The sequence below is a fragment of the Phyllostomus discolor genome, chromosome 4, assembly GCF_004126475.2.
Source record: "Phyllostomus discolor isolate MPI-MPIP mPhyDis1 chromosome 4, mPhyDis1.pri.v3, whole genome shotgun sequence".
Classification (NCBI taxonomy): Eukaryota; Metazoa; Chordata; class Mammalia; order Chiroptera; family Phyllostomidae; genus Phyllostomus; species Phyllostomus discolor.
Genome location: NC_040906.2, coordinates 128,381,262 through 128,398,601, shown reverse-complemented (window position 1 = coordinate 128,398,601; position 17,340 = coordinate 128,381,262). Strand labels below are relative to the sequence as shown.

The following is a 17,340-nucleotide window of genomic DNA, read 5'->3' as shown; positions in this document are numbered from 1 at the left end:
AGTTGGAGTCATACAGTTTGTAGCCTTTTCAGATTGGTTTCTTTCACTTGGTACTATACATTTATGGTACCTCTGTGTATTTTCATAGTTTGACAGCTCACTTCTCTTTAGCATTCCATCATCTGGAGGTACCCCAGTTTATTTATCCACTCACCACTGAAGGACACCGCTGATGCTATAAGTTGTGTGGTAGGTATAAATAAAGCTGCTATACACATCCACGTGCAATTTTTTGTGTGTGTGGAAACAAGTTTCCAACAGGTGTCTTTTTAAATGAAAAACAAATGGGGAATGATTTTCAAAATACCTTCACATTCTCCTTGTTTCATATGCTGCATTTTACTATCTTAATATTTAACCTGTATTTTTAATACAAAAAAAAACATTGGGGTATAGATCACAGGAAACGACAGGATGCCTTCAGGGAAAATTAAGTTTTTTCTTTCAGTAAGTGTGATGCAGGTATAACATTCAATAACCTTTTCTAAATGGAAGGGGGGATGATATTTGAGATGGCTTCTACTGCACCTTATAAATCCCCAAAATACCAACTCAAAATCTAGAACAACCACCTTTTTCTACTAAATCAAAGATGCATAGATTACACTTATGCAAACAATCTAGGGGACACACAATTTATAGGTCGAGAAAATAACTTTTTGAAACCAAAAAGGCAACAATTTATTTAAACAGAGACCCCCACAGTAAAAAAAAAGAAAACAGACACACACACACACACACACAGCACTAGAGAAAACAGGTTGTTCTATAGAACTATCACTTTTATTACTGGGACTAAGGCAGATGTCAAGTACAATTAACTTCACAGGCAGCTACTCTTTTAATTTCATTGATTTTAACAATGGAAAATCCTCTGTCTTTTTGATCTGCATTTTCTTATAATACAATGATTCCCAATTACAAATCCCAAACAGTGAGACGCCACATTATATTCCACATTGCTCTGGAACCAAATTTGCCCCCCAGGTTCACGGTCTCCCTGGGCTGGCTGTGAGGCTGTTTGTCACTAATCCTAACAGGTGAGTGCTTCGATGCCCACAACGTTTCCTGGCATTCATGGGGCCCTTATGCACATCATCTCATTGGATCTTCACAACAGTGGTCGTTTCATCAGTACAGTGCTCTGGAGCATGGGAATTTCTCTATCAGCTGGCCACAAACATGAGTTTCAATATGTAAGCTCTAAAAACCAACCTTGTCAAGCAACTTTGTCAAGCAAAACGCATAGATTCCATTTGAGCTCTAAACATGCCCAGGTAGTTTAATTTCCAAAGAATATTAAACAGTGCAGAGGTAACAAGATATTTCCAGTTCAGAGGTCTGGATGATATGAAGAACTGAGAGAGTAAACCTGGGAATAGTGCAAGCAGACATTCCAGCACTAACTTTTGATCATGAAACCTATGGTGTGAAAAGAAGCTTGTTATTCAAAGGCTAACCTAAGCACCTTACTGATGCTCTATATCACTTAGAAATGTAAAACAATTGCTTGAGCAAGAAAAAAGGTATTAAGAGATGTGCAGTAATAAATATACATGGATCGCTGAATTTTCTGCCTTAGAGTAAACCACCCATAAAATCATTTCACTTCTAGAATACCCTGCTAATTCTGGTTCGAAATTCTTAAGCTACTACAGCAAGCAATTTTACAATTACGCTTCTCATAAGCAAAGCAAAGATCTAGCAAGTAAAATTCAGCATGATTTGTTTTTCACATTGGCACCCAAGAGATTAAATTGTCAATGTTTTGTTTATCCCCCTAAAGGACTGCTCTTGTAGGTAGGAGTAAGAGCAGCAGCAACACGGGCAGCATTCCTCATGTTTTCACTACACGTAGGGTACTCTACAGGGAATTCTACATAAACTCTAATCCTCACCATATCCCTAAAAGTGATATTATCTCCAGGGCGTCTGAGGGCTTTGCAAACTATTCAATCAAAGGCATCTGGAACCCCAAGCAGAGGGAGTAGGTGCCCTTTATGACCTAAGCACCAACTTTTCTTAGCCTCATGTATGTATCTTCAAAATTTATCCAAAACTGGCATCTCATTCTAGAACATGTTCTTCTTGGTCTTACCAGAAAGGTGTTTAAATATTTTACCATTGCCATTATTGTCCTGTATGTACTTTCTATATTCCCTAGTATATCTAGTCCCATACATCCTGGCTATCCTACTGCTTCAGAAAACATGTCACTACACTGTACTCCTTACAGTCCCGCTGAAGTCTCTACATCCACGTGGGGTTGGGAAGCTGGCTGACATGCTTCGGGTCTCACTGGCTTTCACTGCCATGTCCAGTGCCTTTCATGTGACCAGCACAACTGTTTTAGCCCCAATCTTTATATACAAAACCTCTAAAAATCATTTCAATTCCTAGATCTTTCACTCATTTAATAAATTTGTGAGGCAATAACTGAAGCTCTAAAATTCCTTATTCATTATTATCATTTTCATTTGTCATTTTTGTCTTCTGAAACACCTGTATCATATTTACCTAAATTTACATTTGTCAATTTCCTATTTAACGTAAGAAATATGCTTATCTATGTTTTCCAGAACCAAACTCTTCCTTTACTGTTTGTTGTAAGCATGAATCTTGAGCAAAATCTTATTATGTGGAAGTTTCTCATAAAGCTCCCTAAATATGCACATAAATTCTACTATGTGCACAGGAGTTGCCAACTCCATCTATATAGGCTTCTAGTAAATGTTTAAAAGACTGCCCAGGCAGAATAGTGGCTTTTGTAGTGTATGTCATTTATCTTCTTTAAGTAGAATAATCCAAAATTCTTCAACTTCCTGCTGAGTCTATTTCCTATTACAAATGTCAAACACAAACACCTCATTACATTGCCAATCTTATCTCCTTCCCAAATATTACTAAACAATGTACCACTTCTAATGCTGGAAACTTTAAATTCAACATAATCTATCCCACACTACACTTCCATACTTAAATTTGTTTATTAATTAGGCTGAAATTAATGTCAAAGGACCCACAATTATATTTAACTACCAAAGTAAAGAGACACAAAAGATATGTATGTGTAAGTGCATAATTTCATTTTCTACAAGAATTATTTTTCCCTTGATTTGGACTTTTACGAACATTTGGAAATAAAGACAGAGCAATGGGGGATGGGGCAAAGGGGGAGAATGGGATCTCTATTCAAGCCTGTGTGAGAGTGACCTGCTGTGTGACAAAACAAATAGTCCTACAGTATGCACTTGAAGAACTGGAGGGCCGTCTGTGACTAGAAACAACTGATCAGCAAGGATATATAGAGACTTCCATTTCCCTCCACAGCTCAACTTCAAACCAGTGATTCAAATTTATAAGTCAGGATGGTAGCCGCAGATGGCTAACAACACACCTCTAATGTTTATGTTAACAGATGCTGCAAAAAGCATTCATTTGCTTCGTACTTGTCCTTGCCTCTGAGACTTAATTTTCCCTGCTGTTTCAGAGCACCTTGATTTCTTCCTTGTCAGAGACCCTGCTTTTGTGGATACAGAGAATGTTTTTAGTTAAGTGTGAAAAACAGCTCAACGTGCCTCCACATCTCCCAGTCTATTTCTCTAACCTGATATAAGCAGCACACTATTTTTGGTTTCGTTCAATTTAGTTGAAATTTAAGCAATTTTCTCTATTCATGACGTACTCCTACAGTTTTCCTTTAAAAATAAATAAGACTGTTATATAATTGTGTTCCTCCACTAAAGAATTTCTGTAATTAAGTCCTTCTTAAAATATTTGACCAGCTTTCGATTATACACAGAAGCATGGTTTGCTACTCAAACAAGAGCCTTATAATTAATTATAAAACTTCTAATGTATTTTAAACAAATCAGAACAGAAACAAATAAATAATTTCCATTATTAGAAGATAAAAATCAGCTATCCACTAACAACCATTCACTGAGAAAAGGAAATGGAGATGTATAGTGTCTTTACCATGGCAGACAATTAAACACAACTGGACTTTTCATTTCAAATTCTAACATCAGATAAAATGCATTTTCCAAAAGGTTTTACTTCATCATAAATTTAGAAACAAAACTTATTTAATATGACAAAAAATATAGACAAAAATTAAATAAGTGCATTTTTTAATGTTTCAACAAATACAGCAAGGTCCCCAAAGCCTCTTCTTTTCTTTCTTGCTTTTTTCCCCTCGAAACATTGGTAATTAGCACAAGAGAGTGCCCTGGATCCCTGATATCTTTTCATTTCTAAACTCATGGAAGTTTCAAATAATATACAGTCCCCTTAAGAACACAGATCCAAGCTTCTGAATTTACTAATAGAAAGGAATAAATCAGTTCATTGTCAGTTCAGATGACATTATAAGTTAAAACTGCATGCAAAATTCTATTTTCTTAAGAAAGGTAAATATTTTTCTTATTCCTTATTTCCTTTCAGGTTATGACCTTTTCTATTATTTTTAAAGTTGTAGGCAATAACTAAATCCTATGGTAAAGAAGAAATGGTGGTCTGAAAAATTGAAAGAATCCTTACTTACTTAGATGGAAAGGTTTTTAGAAAATAATGTGGCTATTATAACAACTGCCTATTGATTTGACTGCCTAAAAATTATGAGCTGCCATTTTAGTGAGGGAATGGATCCTACCTAGTATTTTCCTGCAAGCTATTGAGGGTATAGATTCTGGACCACTATGACATAATATTAAGTGCGCCTACCCCAACTGGCTCAAAGTACTAAGGTATGAAATCAAGAGAGAAGAGGGAGGTAAAGTGAGCCTGTTCAAAGATACATTTCCTAAGAGTAATCATTTTATCATATCATATCTGTAAAACATCCTTTGATATCAGAACAGTTAGTTGAGACTTTTAAAAGACCTTGATACACACTTGACTGATGGCTTTCTAGTGACATTATTTCTTACTTTCTGGCACAATCGAGTTGATAGGGTTTGATGGATAACCAGACAAGCAAAGGACAAGTCTGAGCAACAGCCATCCTTTATCTCTGACACCTCCATGTTTTACTACATATCTTAGGAAAAGGGAAAGGAAACAAAATCCTGTTTTTCGTTAGTTAGACAATGTTAGTTCCAAAAGATCTCATTACACACAGAAAGGCGCAAATCAGTATTATTTTGAAGTAGCCAATCTCTAAATAAAAAAGCATTTTGGACTTCTGGCAAGATGGGGGGGCGGGGGGCATAGGTGGACGCACCGTACCTCCATGCACAACCAAGATTAGAACAACAATTTAGAGCCACAATAACACCCAGAACTGACAGAGAATTTATTTGAATGGAAGTCGGACAGCCAAGAAGTTGAAGTAGACCCATTTATCCAGACTGGTAGGAAGGGAGGACCTGGGTGGGCACGGGTGGGCAGCAGCGTGCCATGATGGGGAGAACTCGGCGCGTAAGCCATCCGGGGCACGCAAGATCGCAGTGGTGGACCCTGAGTACGCAAGCAGCGGCTGGTGGACCCAGTGAAGCAGCGATTATGGACCAGGGCAGAGCATGCAACCCAGGATCCCAGAGAAGGGACTGAGATCCCAGGAGAACGGAGCTACTGCTATTGTTCCCTCCCCCTCCCGCCTCCGCTCCCACATACAATGTCACAATCTAGCGACTGGGGTGCTCAGCCCAGGTGAACACCTAAGGCTCCGCCCCTCACCATAACAAGAGCAACCAGACCAAAAAGAAAAAAAAAGGAGAGCGAGAGAGAGACATGTCTCCAACAGAAGAACAGATCAGCCCCCCAGGACTCATCCTTTTGAGTGACCAAGAAATGGCCAATCTATCAGATGCACAGTTCAAAACACTGGTGATCAGGTAGCTCACAGTATTGGTTGATTTTGGGTGCAAACTACATGAAAAAATGCAAGTTACCATAAAAGAGATGAAGGAAGATGCTCAGAGAAACAATAGTGATGGGAAGGAAACTGGGACTCAAAACAATAGAGTGGACCAGAAGGAAGAAAGAAACAACCAAGCAGGAAAGCATGAAGAAATAAGAATTCAAAAAAATGAGGAGAAGCTTAGGAACCTCTAAGACATCTTTAAACATTCCAACATCCAAATTATAGGGGTACCAGAAGGGGAAGAAGAAAAGCAACAGATTGAACATGTATTTGAACAAATAATAAAGGAGAACTTCCTCATTCTGGCAAAGGAAATAGACTTCCAAGAAATCCAGGAAGCTCAGAGAGCCCCAAAAAAGTTGGACCCAAGAAGAAACACACCAAGGCACATCATAATTACATTAGCCAAGGTAAAAATGAAGGAGAGAATCCTAGAAGTAGCAAGAGATAAGAGGACAGTCACCTACAAAGGAGTTCCCATCAGACTGTCAGCTGATTTCTCCAAAGAGACCTTACAGGCAAGAAGGGGCTGGAAAGAAATATTCCAAGTCATGAAAGACAAGGACCTACATCCCAGATGGCTCTATCCAGCAAAGCTCTCATTTAGAATGGAAGGGCAGATAAAGTGCTTCTCAGATAAGGTCAAGTTAAAGGAGTTCATCATCACCAAGCCCTTATTTTATGAAATGTTAAAGGGACTTGTCTAAGAAAAGAAGACAAAGAAAAAATATGTATAGTAAAAGGACAGCAAACTTACAATTATGAACAACCACACCTAAAGCAGAACCAAAAGAAACTAAGCAAACAATTAGAACAGGAACAGAACCACAGAAATGGAGATCACATGGAGGGTTAGCAACAGGGAAATGGGAGGAGGAGAGAGGGGGGAAAGGAACAGAGAATAAGTAGCATAGAATGTAGGTTGAAAATAGATAGGGGGAGGGTAAGAATAGTATGGGAAATGTAGAAGCCAAAGAACTTATAAGTATGACACATGGACATGACTAAAGGGAGGATATGGGTGGGAGAGGGTGTACAGGGTAGAGGGGAGTGAAGAGGGAAAATGGGGCAACTGTAATAGCATAATCAATAAAATATATTTAATAAAATAAAATAAAATGCATTTTGTTGCAAATAAAGAATCAACAGTTATAAAACTGGGGAGAGGAGAAATCTTCACTTTACAAATTTGTAAAAGTTTGCTTCTATAATAAAATGTCCTGGGGGGGGGTTGTTTTTTGTTGTTGTTGTTGTTTAGTTTTTAGAAAAGGGGAAGGGAGGGAGAAAGTGAGGGAGAGATGCATTGATGTGAAAGAGAAACACAGATCAGTTGCCTCGCACACACATCCCGACTGGGGACTGAACCCACAACCTAGGTGTGTGCTGTGACTGCGGATCGAACTCGTAATACAGGCATATGCCCTGACTACCTTTCGTTTTGCAAGGTGATGCCCAGTTAGCTGAGCCACATCAGCCAGGGCTCTAATAAAATGTTTGTAGCCATTTAAGTCCACAAGATCCCCTGGGCAAAGCACAGTACACCAAATGAAAAGTTAGGTTTTCTTGTTCTGCTGTTGGGCCTGACTTACAAATATAAGCTACTCCTCAGCTTGCTCATTTTAATCAGAGGCGAACAAATGCCAGCATGAACTGAAATCAGTCCTACCGAGACGCTTCAACAGTGTCGGCATGCGACCTACCATAGAGCTGACAGAATTTTAAAGTCAACTACTGAAAAACACATATATTTGTCCTTAACCTCCACTGAGATTTGTTTTTTTTTTAAGTGACATTAACATTACTTAAAAGTATTCAGCAGACTTTTTTCATTAAAGAAACATCACAGTAAAAGTATGGGCAACTAAGGACTTAAGGACTGTACATTTGCAACAGGAGACTGTGACTTTCACCAACATTCTAGCTGAAAGTAAAGGAAGAACTTTTGGCCTGCTGGCAGGAGAGAACAAAGAGGCCATTCACTAGTATGAGGGGAAGCAGGTTTGCAAGGAAAGACCATAAATTCAGTTTTGTCCATGTTAATTCTGAACTGCCTATTAGATGTCCATCCAGGTAGAACTACACGAATTTAAGAAATAAAACTGTAAAATCAGTCAATCAATCTCAGAACATTCTGTGGATGTATGTGTTTAACATAAGTTCTACCCCAAACTATAGCCATGAAATAATATCTTACACTCTTAGTGCTCCTTTTTATGGTTAGCTAAAACTAATGGATAGAAGTATCTCCTACTACAGGACCACTCAGTTCTAAGACCCCTTAATCTCAAGGAGATCCCTTCTAAAGCCACCCAACAATTCTCAGACTACTGAATGGCCATCTGCTTTAGGAATGCACTAACAATATGTTAACTACCAGCCACTTGCAGTCTTGAGTTCTTGGAGTGTGGCTAGTCCAAATGGAGACGTGTCGTAAAACAGGAACCAAATTTCGAAGACTTACTATTATATAATGGAGAAAATAATGTAAAATGTCTCATTAAAATGTTTGTATACCGATTACATGTTAGAATGATGACATTTTGTGCAATTAGGTAAATAAAATACAGTAAAATTAATTTCATCCTTTTAAAGCTTTTTTTTAATGTTGGATACCAGAAATTTTTAAATTACAATTGTCACATTATATTTCTACTGGACAGAGAATTTCTGAATGACAATAAATATGACTTCTTTCTGGTACACAAGCAGTAATAACATGCTATTTAAATAATTAAAATCTAGCAGCATAAAGAAGAGCAACTGAAAATCACTTGCATCATATGTAATTATTAGAAACAAAAAGTTATCTGTATCACATCTATGGCTGTGAAAAGACATTTCTAAAAAGTACATGACCCAATATAAGTTCAAATGGAACTAGAAAATTAAAAATAAAAAAATAAGGAGAGATGTTATTGCTTTAATGAAAATGGTTGACAACTGTTTCTAAATATTTATACAAAATCCTAAAATTATATATTGTGATCAGCCACCTTAAATCTTTTTTCAATCAGGAAGGTTATAAAGAAAATATGTCCTTTATTACATTGAAAAAATGCTAGCAAATACCATGTGGTGTAATATACTTATTATATAAATTTTACATTATATATTATGCAGATGATTTCTCTTACCTCCAATATGCACAATAACTGAGAACCTCAGGGCTGAAAAGATAACTTAGTTTGATTCATGTTCATTTGTGGATAATCCATTCTTTTGCTCCAAAACTTTTTAGATTTCCTTGACTATGATATTCTCAAATTTCAGTAGTCTACCAAGATGCAGATGTTTCTTATCCTTCCTCCTTGGTATTCTATAGCCCTTTCAATCTGAAGTCTTTGTTCTTTCTTGATTGTGAGTAATTTACCATCATTATTTCTTTGAATACTTTTCTCTCCTCCAATTCCTTTTTCCCCTTCTGGGAATCCTACTACTTGAACGTTGGCACTACTATGGCTCCTTCAGATCTCTTAGCCTTCTTCATACTTTCTACCTCTACTTTTCCTCTTCCTTCAAAATTCTACAGCATGGTCTGCAAGTTCATTAACTCATTTTTTCACTTGTATCCATCCTGTATATATGATTTACTGAGTTCTTTACTTCAGTTACTATGTGTGTCATATCTAATATTTCCACTTTGTTCTTCTTGACTTCTCAATACTACTACTATTCTTCTTTATCTGAGTATCTTTAATTATGTTTATTTTAAACTAGTGATCCCTCTGTTCCAATAATTCTGCTTCATGAAGTATATATTATTTACTTTATCCTTTTATCTTTTCAATAGCAGTTGTACAAGCAAGGAACTCAAAAAACCAGGAATTTATCTATTAAAAAATTGTGTATTTATTCTTACATGTTTAACCTTCAGTCACCTTCAAAGTACTCTGCATGTGATACACCTATTGAGACTTTTTTCCCACTGCTCAAAACAGTTTTTGAACTCGTCTATTTTGATGCCTTTTAGTATTTCTGCTGTTTTTTGTTTCACCCCTTCCACATAAGCAAAACATTTCTCTTTGAGGTCTTTTTTCGTCCAGGGAACCAAAAAAAAAAAAAAGTCACTCAGGGAGAGATCAGGTGAATGGGGAGGGTGGGGCAAAGGGGTCATATCGTTTTTGGTAACAAACTGATGAACACTCAGTGTGATGTGGGCAGGTGTATTGTCATGAAATGGGCAAACATGTTGAAAGAGTCTTCAAAAAATTCACTGAAGCCAAATGTAGTGTCTTGCAACACCACCAGCTGGTACCCTGATATAGAGGGGTTCCTAGAACACACACATAAAAGAGGAAACCTGTATAAAGGGCCCGCCCACCAGAAGATTAATTCTGCTTTTTTGGGTCCCCCCTCATACTCTACATGCATCTAATTATTTTGGTCTGTGTGGTCATGTTCACCAAAGGATATGAGCTAATAGATCTGGAAATGTTTGTGGAAAATGGCCAAAACCCAAGTCCTACTATTATCCCTCCTGATATATTTGCGGGAGATGGCAGGGATGAGCCACAGGCATCAAATAATCACACTTGACCATTTCTTTTGCTGCCACCACCTGGCAACTCCTTTGGAAGGGATTAGCCTTTATACTCTTAACAAGCAGCAGTGGCAGAAGGCCATCTCTGTAAAGTACAATCTGCAAACCCTGGGAGGAATGAGTGCCCTGGGGTTTGCTGATTAACATGTACCTGTTCTCCTCACTTCTCACCCCAGCAGGGCTGTCATGCATCCCTAACAGGACCCCATTGACATCAATTTCTGTAGCAGGCAGGCAGCAATTATCATTTCAAGGCAACTGGAGAAAGTCAGGTCAAAACAAAACTTAAAAGGAAAAAAAAACTTAAATTAATGTGTGATTTCCTGATTCCTCAGGAAATCCCATGCCCTAGGCTAAACCACCTACAGCAACTCTCGACAGTCTCAGTTACCTCTAGAGTTTTCACAGTTATTTTAGTTATTTCTTGATCCGTGGTTTTTTTTCTTACTTCTGTATTTTCTCCATGGTTAGTTTTGAGAAAAAAGAGCCAACAGTCCTCCTAGACTATCTTAACATGATCCCAGACAACTTAGCAGAGGAATAAGATCCCTGTGCTACAGTTTAGGAAACTGGTAAAACATTAGAAAATCCTGTAAGGATTCATTGACAACACTAAGTATAAATAACCTAGCACTTTTAAAGTAACACATAACAGTTAAAAATACAAGCAAACATCTATTCCCATTGTCAGACTAATACCAACAATTTAAAATAATTCTTAAAATAGAAAAATAGAGCCCTGGCTGGTGTGGTTCAGTGGACTGAGCACCAGCCTCCAAGCCAGAAGGTTGCAGGTTCAATTCCCAGTCTGTGCCTAGGTTGCAGGCCAGGGCCCCAATATGGTGTGTGAGAGGCAAGGGATCTTTGTTTTTCTCCCACTCTTTCTCCTTCCCTTCTCCTCTAAAATTAAGTAAATAAAATCTCTTTTTTAAAAAGGAAAGAAAAATAGAGCGAAACTCCTTTACAGAACTCCTAACCATGAGATATTGCTGGTACAACATATAAGTATTGGGAAAGGTAGTCATGTGCAGCTTGTCACCATGCGTAACTGCATAAGAATAGGTTTTGGGACCAGATTTTCTTACAAAGAGATAAAGTGCTCTCACAACCTGTACTGGTCATATCTCTTAGTTTGGGAATATCTTTACCTGTTCTGGGCTTGACCTGTACTTCTTCGTTCTGCTTAACCCTCTGTGCCACGTGGCACCTGGCCGACCCCCCTGCTATCTCTGTTGTGGGCAGGGAGGGAATGGGGTCCTTCGCCTGCAGCACAGAGGGGTGCATACAGACCACCTCCCTGCGTAGGCTGGCTGCTGGCCACAGGGAACCGATGTTCACTGCAGAAGCTGATCGTGCTCTGCCTCTTCTCTATGTGAGTAAAGTGTTTCATCTAGTGTCTGTGCAGGTCGTATTTTTTTTGGTGATTTTGACACCTACAATCCATACATCTGGTTGACCCTGGGACTGCTGCTCCTGGTGGCAGGCACTGTCATGCCCTTCTCTGCGCTCCACAGAATGGGACTCCTCCCCTGAGGAATGACAGGTGTTGCTCACTCAACAAGCACAAAAACATCCTCGGAATCACAGAATTCTCAGTGAAATTCCGAGTAACTGTTAAAACTTACATTCTACTTTTGAACTAATCACACGGTTTCTACTATTAAAAATGCACAGCTTTAAAAGCACATTGTATAAACTGTACAGTTTTCCCAAGGACCACTCACTCACTCCCGGTTCATGTTAGATTGCACGTGAGGGGAGTGGGTGGCAGGGCCGTTGCTTAGGAAATGCTGCTGAGGAAATAATCCTGGGAAATCTGATCTACTGGGATTCAAACCAATGCCACCAACAAACACCAATCATTTGTGGCCATTTGTTCCTGTGGAATTCTCCTTTCCAACTACCTATAACACAAAATCAATACTGTGTACTATCTGACTATAGACAGAGTTACATACTAGGATTTTAAAGTAAGACCAAAAGAGGTAGTAAGAAATCAGTTATAAAGAGCACAGTAATGAATGATGCCAGCCTGAGCTTAAAGTCAGACATGCCTGGATTCAAATCCTAACCCTTACTAGCTGTGTGATTTGAAATAAGTATTTAATTCCTAAGTACCTCAATCTCCTCATCTATAACAGGAGGGGACCAGTCCTATTTTACATGGCTTCTGTAAGAACTAAAAATAATAAATGAAAGAAACGTAAGGACATAAGATGCCTTCAATTATTCAGCAAATACATGTTGTGCAAAACATATTTTTGTGCTGAGAGCTGCTGGCTGTTCTGTGCCAAGAGCTGCTGGCTGCTGCTAGTACACACTAACCACTGCTAAGACTGCCACCACCACCACTGCTATTAGCTCTATTAATTCCAATAAACTGACTGAGCTTCACTCAGAATTCATATGCTTACCCTTGAGGCAATTACCCTAAGAATACATTTACTGAATTCTCAAATTATTTCAATTCCCAGTGGGTCCAATCTGCTTCTAAAAAAATCAAACTATTACTATATGGATTTTAGTAAAATGTCTCCTCCACAAGTTGGAGAATGTGTTTACTTCTCATTATTTCTAAATATAGTGCTTGTAGTACCATAAAAATAATGACTTTAAGGTTTCAAATTTCACTGATCAAAAATACTCAGCCCCAAGCATGATATATATTGCTACATTTGTACCACAATATGCATTATCCCAAATAGGCAATTCTTTACAAAGTAATACATATACATTTACATACACAAACACCTTGAAACACATTCGATGTATGTCTCATTTACACTAGTTTCCATCTCCTTGTCTGTCTCTACTACATGAATATTTTGTAGAAAAGAGTACACTTGCAGACACTGATTCAAAACCAAGTTGAATGCTTGTTCCAATTAAAATTTAATATTAAACAAGCTTATTAGAAGAAATTTCTTTGTTGTAATTTTCTAGAGGAATTGTTAGAACTTGACTAGTGATTTTTTAAATTGTTTTTCTGATGCAATGCCTGTAAAAATTCAAGGGCTAAATAAAAACCACTAAAATTAACATTAAAACTCAGCACACACTTCTGCTCTGCACACATCTCTTTGCTTGTCGCTCTCCCTCTCCTGGACAGCGAGCACCTTCAGGGCGGAGGCAGGGCTTGCTCCTCTCTGCCCCTACACAGCACAGTGCTCACTCACTAAATGATTGACAAATGGATTGATTAACCTTTGCATGTAAGGAAAATACCCCACACAGGATAAGCGCTCATTAAATACATACTGAATAAATGAATGAATAATTCTCTAGACATTGATAATAATGTGTGAACATCTATAGACTCTCAAATTTCTTATAAACTAAGAGTTTAGAAATACAGATGCAAACTTTTCTCCTACCCCCTACTATTCTTTGGAAACCTACAACAAAAAAGAACAAGAAAATGCTGATGCCAATTCCATAGGAATCGGCATCAATTGGCATCACCCAATTCCATAGACCAAGACCAGCTCAGACCTTATGATAATAGTTATATCTGGATGAATTCCTATGACTTGTCTCTGCCCACCTGTTATTAGGCAGAACTCTTAGTTGGGAAGGAACAGACACAAAACTTTAACTACTTGAGTGGGAAAACCGCAATTATTAAAAAGAGTCCAGGCTGGACTAGCTCACAGAATCTAAGGAGGAACTACAGTAAACAGGGGAATGGCAAGGCCTCACAGAATAGCGCCAGGTTATTCTGGACATCAGCTCAGTTTGGGGCAGTATGTCCTAGGCTAACCACTGTGGCCAGCAAGAGGTGAAACAATGATTTCCCAGCCTACGTCACACGGTCACAGAATCTGGACCTCCTCCATAGATATTCACTTATCCTTCTATATATCACTGCATACATCGACTAACCCACTATTCAAATATCTCCAAAATATCAGCTCCATAGTAACTTGTCTTGCACCTTTTTAAAAACTTTTTTAAATTTGTTAATTACAGTTGACATTTTTTATATTTGTTTTAGTTGTACATTACAACTTAATGAGGCAAGTATTTATCCATTCATCAATACTAATTTGAGTACTTCTGCCCAGCCACACTTCTAGATCCTAAGGCAAAACCCCTGCCCTGTAGTGGTGGAGACAGTAAACTAACACAAAATTCAATGTCTGGGAGGATTAAGTGCTATAACGAAAACAACATGTAAGGGGAGAGGGCATGAGAAGGAAGGTAAGGCTATTTTAACCAGGAACATTTTCTCTTGGAAGATGACATCTGCGGAGAGAGACCAGATTAAAGAGAGGACACAAGCCACATACATAACTACGTGAGGGGAGAGCATCCAGGATGAAGGAAAAACAAATGCAAAGGGCCTGAAGGACCAGTGTTCAGGGGACCACAAAAAAAACTGGAAAAGGAGTAGCCCGTGGTGAAGGAAGAACATAGAAAGGCCTGAAACAAGAAAAACATGGTGCAGCTGGAGAACAGTGAGGAGAGAGTGGTTTTCCAAAGTAAAATGGGACAGGTTAGGGGGTGGGAATTTTTCATTCTGAGTTGACAGGAGACCATGTGAGTTTTTCCCTCATTCCAAACACACAATTTTCAGCTGACACATGTCCATGCCTTCTTATTCTAGGGTGAAAAAAAATCAACTACAGCAGCAAGTGACAGCATAATCCCTGCAACAATCCCTAGCACTATTATTTATTTTCTGACCATCTGTGTAAATACTATTATGCATCAGGTTTTGTAATCAGTTATAAAGAGATTTTATGTGATCGTTCAAGCGAAAAACACGATTTTAATTCTCCCTGTTATAAAGTTTTTAACTCTATAAATCTCAAGCAAGGTGAAATAATATTTGAGAACAAGCAAAAAGAAGTAAATAAATTTCAATTATTAATACCCAGAAATAATAGGATCAAGGATTGGTCATATCATAAGGTACTATAAAATCAATGAATAAAATGATACAGAGACTTGTACTATTGTAAGAATATCAGAACTACTTAATATCTTAACCATTTTAGTATCAAACTCAGGCCACTTTATTTACTTTTTTACTACTTCTACACTACACATTATCTTCTTGTGCCTTTAGTGTAGACCAATACTGCCTCACATTTCACTATGTTACATTACCATACACCGCCAAAAAAATAAGTATTTTACTGTACTATACCAGTACTTGTGTTACATGAAATACAAGTTAGATGAAGTCTCAGTGATTAATGACAGCGCCACACACCACCACCACCTCTCCCAACCCAAACCCCTACATGTAATGTAGCGAATGGCATTTCCTTCATTCTCTTCCTGCTGAATGAATCTTTTCTTTCTTTTGCCTTCTAGGCTTATACTATATTGTCATCTACAATGCATTAACAAACAGTCAACATTAACAATGCCTTGCTCAGTGAGCCTTTCACCTACCCTGCATCACTTTAAAACAAACAAACAAACAAACAAACAAACAAAAACAAAGCCTACCTTCTGGTTGATCTGAGAGTCATAAATTTTGGTTTGAGCATTTTGTTTTGTTAACTATAATATGTGATTAATGTATTTTCATGTTCACTGTAAAAAATTTAAAGGTAATTTTTTCCGGCAAGATATACAGGAAGACATGTATGTGTCCCTTTTAAAACAAGCCCACTGATAGTATTATAAAATATATTGTTTTTGCTGCTGGCACTTCATTTCGCTGCTGCTGCTGCTGTTTAAACATTTTAATGAACGATTGCATTGTACTCATATCCTGAGGCTTTAATCAAAGCAATAGTTTTATAAATAAATAATCTGGAATCATCCAAAATGTCTCATAAAGGAAAACAATCTACTTCCCTAAGATCAGGGAAGCCACCTGATGCTTGTCCTCAGTTGTCCTCCTCAAAAATCCGTTGGCACATCCTTCTTGTTCTTCCCTCTCAGACCCTGAGAGAGGTATTTAATTTCCTTGACAGAGATGATGCTTTCTCCTGTCTCTCAGTGTTGTCTCTAACATGCTCCTTGTATCTTGCTTCGATCAGGAAACTTTGCTCTACAGCTTTGAAACAATTTGCCCTCACATGTATCTTCAACCTTCCCGGTTTCTCTTGGTTCCTCTTTTCTCTTCATATAAATCGCTCACTTCTGTGTTAAAAAAAAATTCCAAACTTATTGCTGCCATTTATACCTCAGTTCCCTCAGAGTTAGCATGCGCATGTCCCAGTGGACTGAAAGTCACAACACCTTTCTTCATCCTTCTCTTCCTTGATCTTCTATAGGCTGTGACTCTGCTCACCACCAATGCCTACTAAATTGGTCCCTCCTGTTTCCTTCCAGATCTCGGACTTACAGATATCTTTTGCTTACTATTGCTTATAACTAAGCAAAGTGTAAACTGAATGAATTTCCAAATTAAAAAGAAAATTCTGAGTATCTATTTGACAATATTACCCTGAACTTTCAGTCATCAAGCATCAATACCCAAATTTTCATTTTAGTTTTTCTCTCCCTTATCCTTAACTGTTCACATCCATGCAGACTTTCATACCATTCTTTCTCTGCTAAAGCTGGCTACCTAAGAAGCCTTCTGAATTTTCCACTTAAACTAGTTCAATAGCTCCCAAATTAATCTGGCTCTTATTTCTCTTCTGACTTGTCCAACACCCCCAGAAAAACTTCTTGAAGTGTCAGTTTCAAACTCAAGAAATATCTGATGGAAAAAAATGTTCAATATCATTAGCCATCAGGAAAAAGTAAATTCAAACCACAATGAGCTAACGCTACACACCTGTCAGTATGAAGAATGCCAGACAGAACACAAAAAAAGCCTAGACCACTCTTATATTGACAGTAGAAATATAAACGATACAGCCACTCTGGGAAATAGTTTGGTAGTTTCTTAAAAAACTAAACATGCAATTACCACATGAGTCAGTAATTGAACTCTTGGGCATTAATTACAAAGGAAAAAATAAAA

At 37.9% G+C, this 17,340-nt stretch overlaps 1 protein-coding gene across 1 annotated transcript in view; it reads right to left on the bottom strand.

Moving 5' to 3' along the window:
* PRIM2 (DNA primase subunit 2) overlaps positions 1-17,340 on the bottom strand; it is a 291,593-nt gene that overhangs the window by 132,653 nt on the left and 141,600 nt on the right. The window lies entirely within an intron of this gene.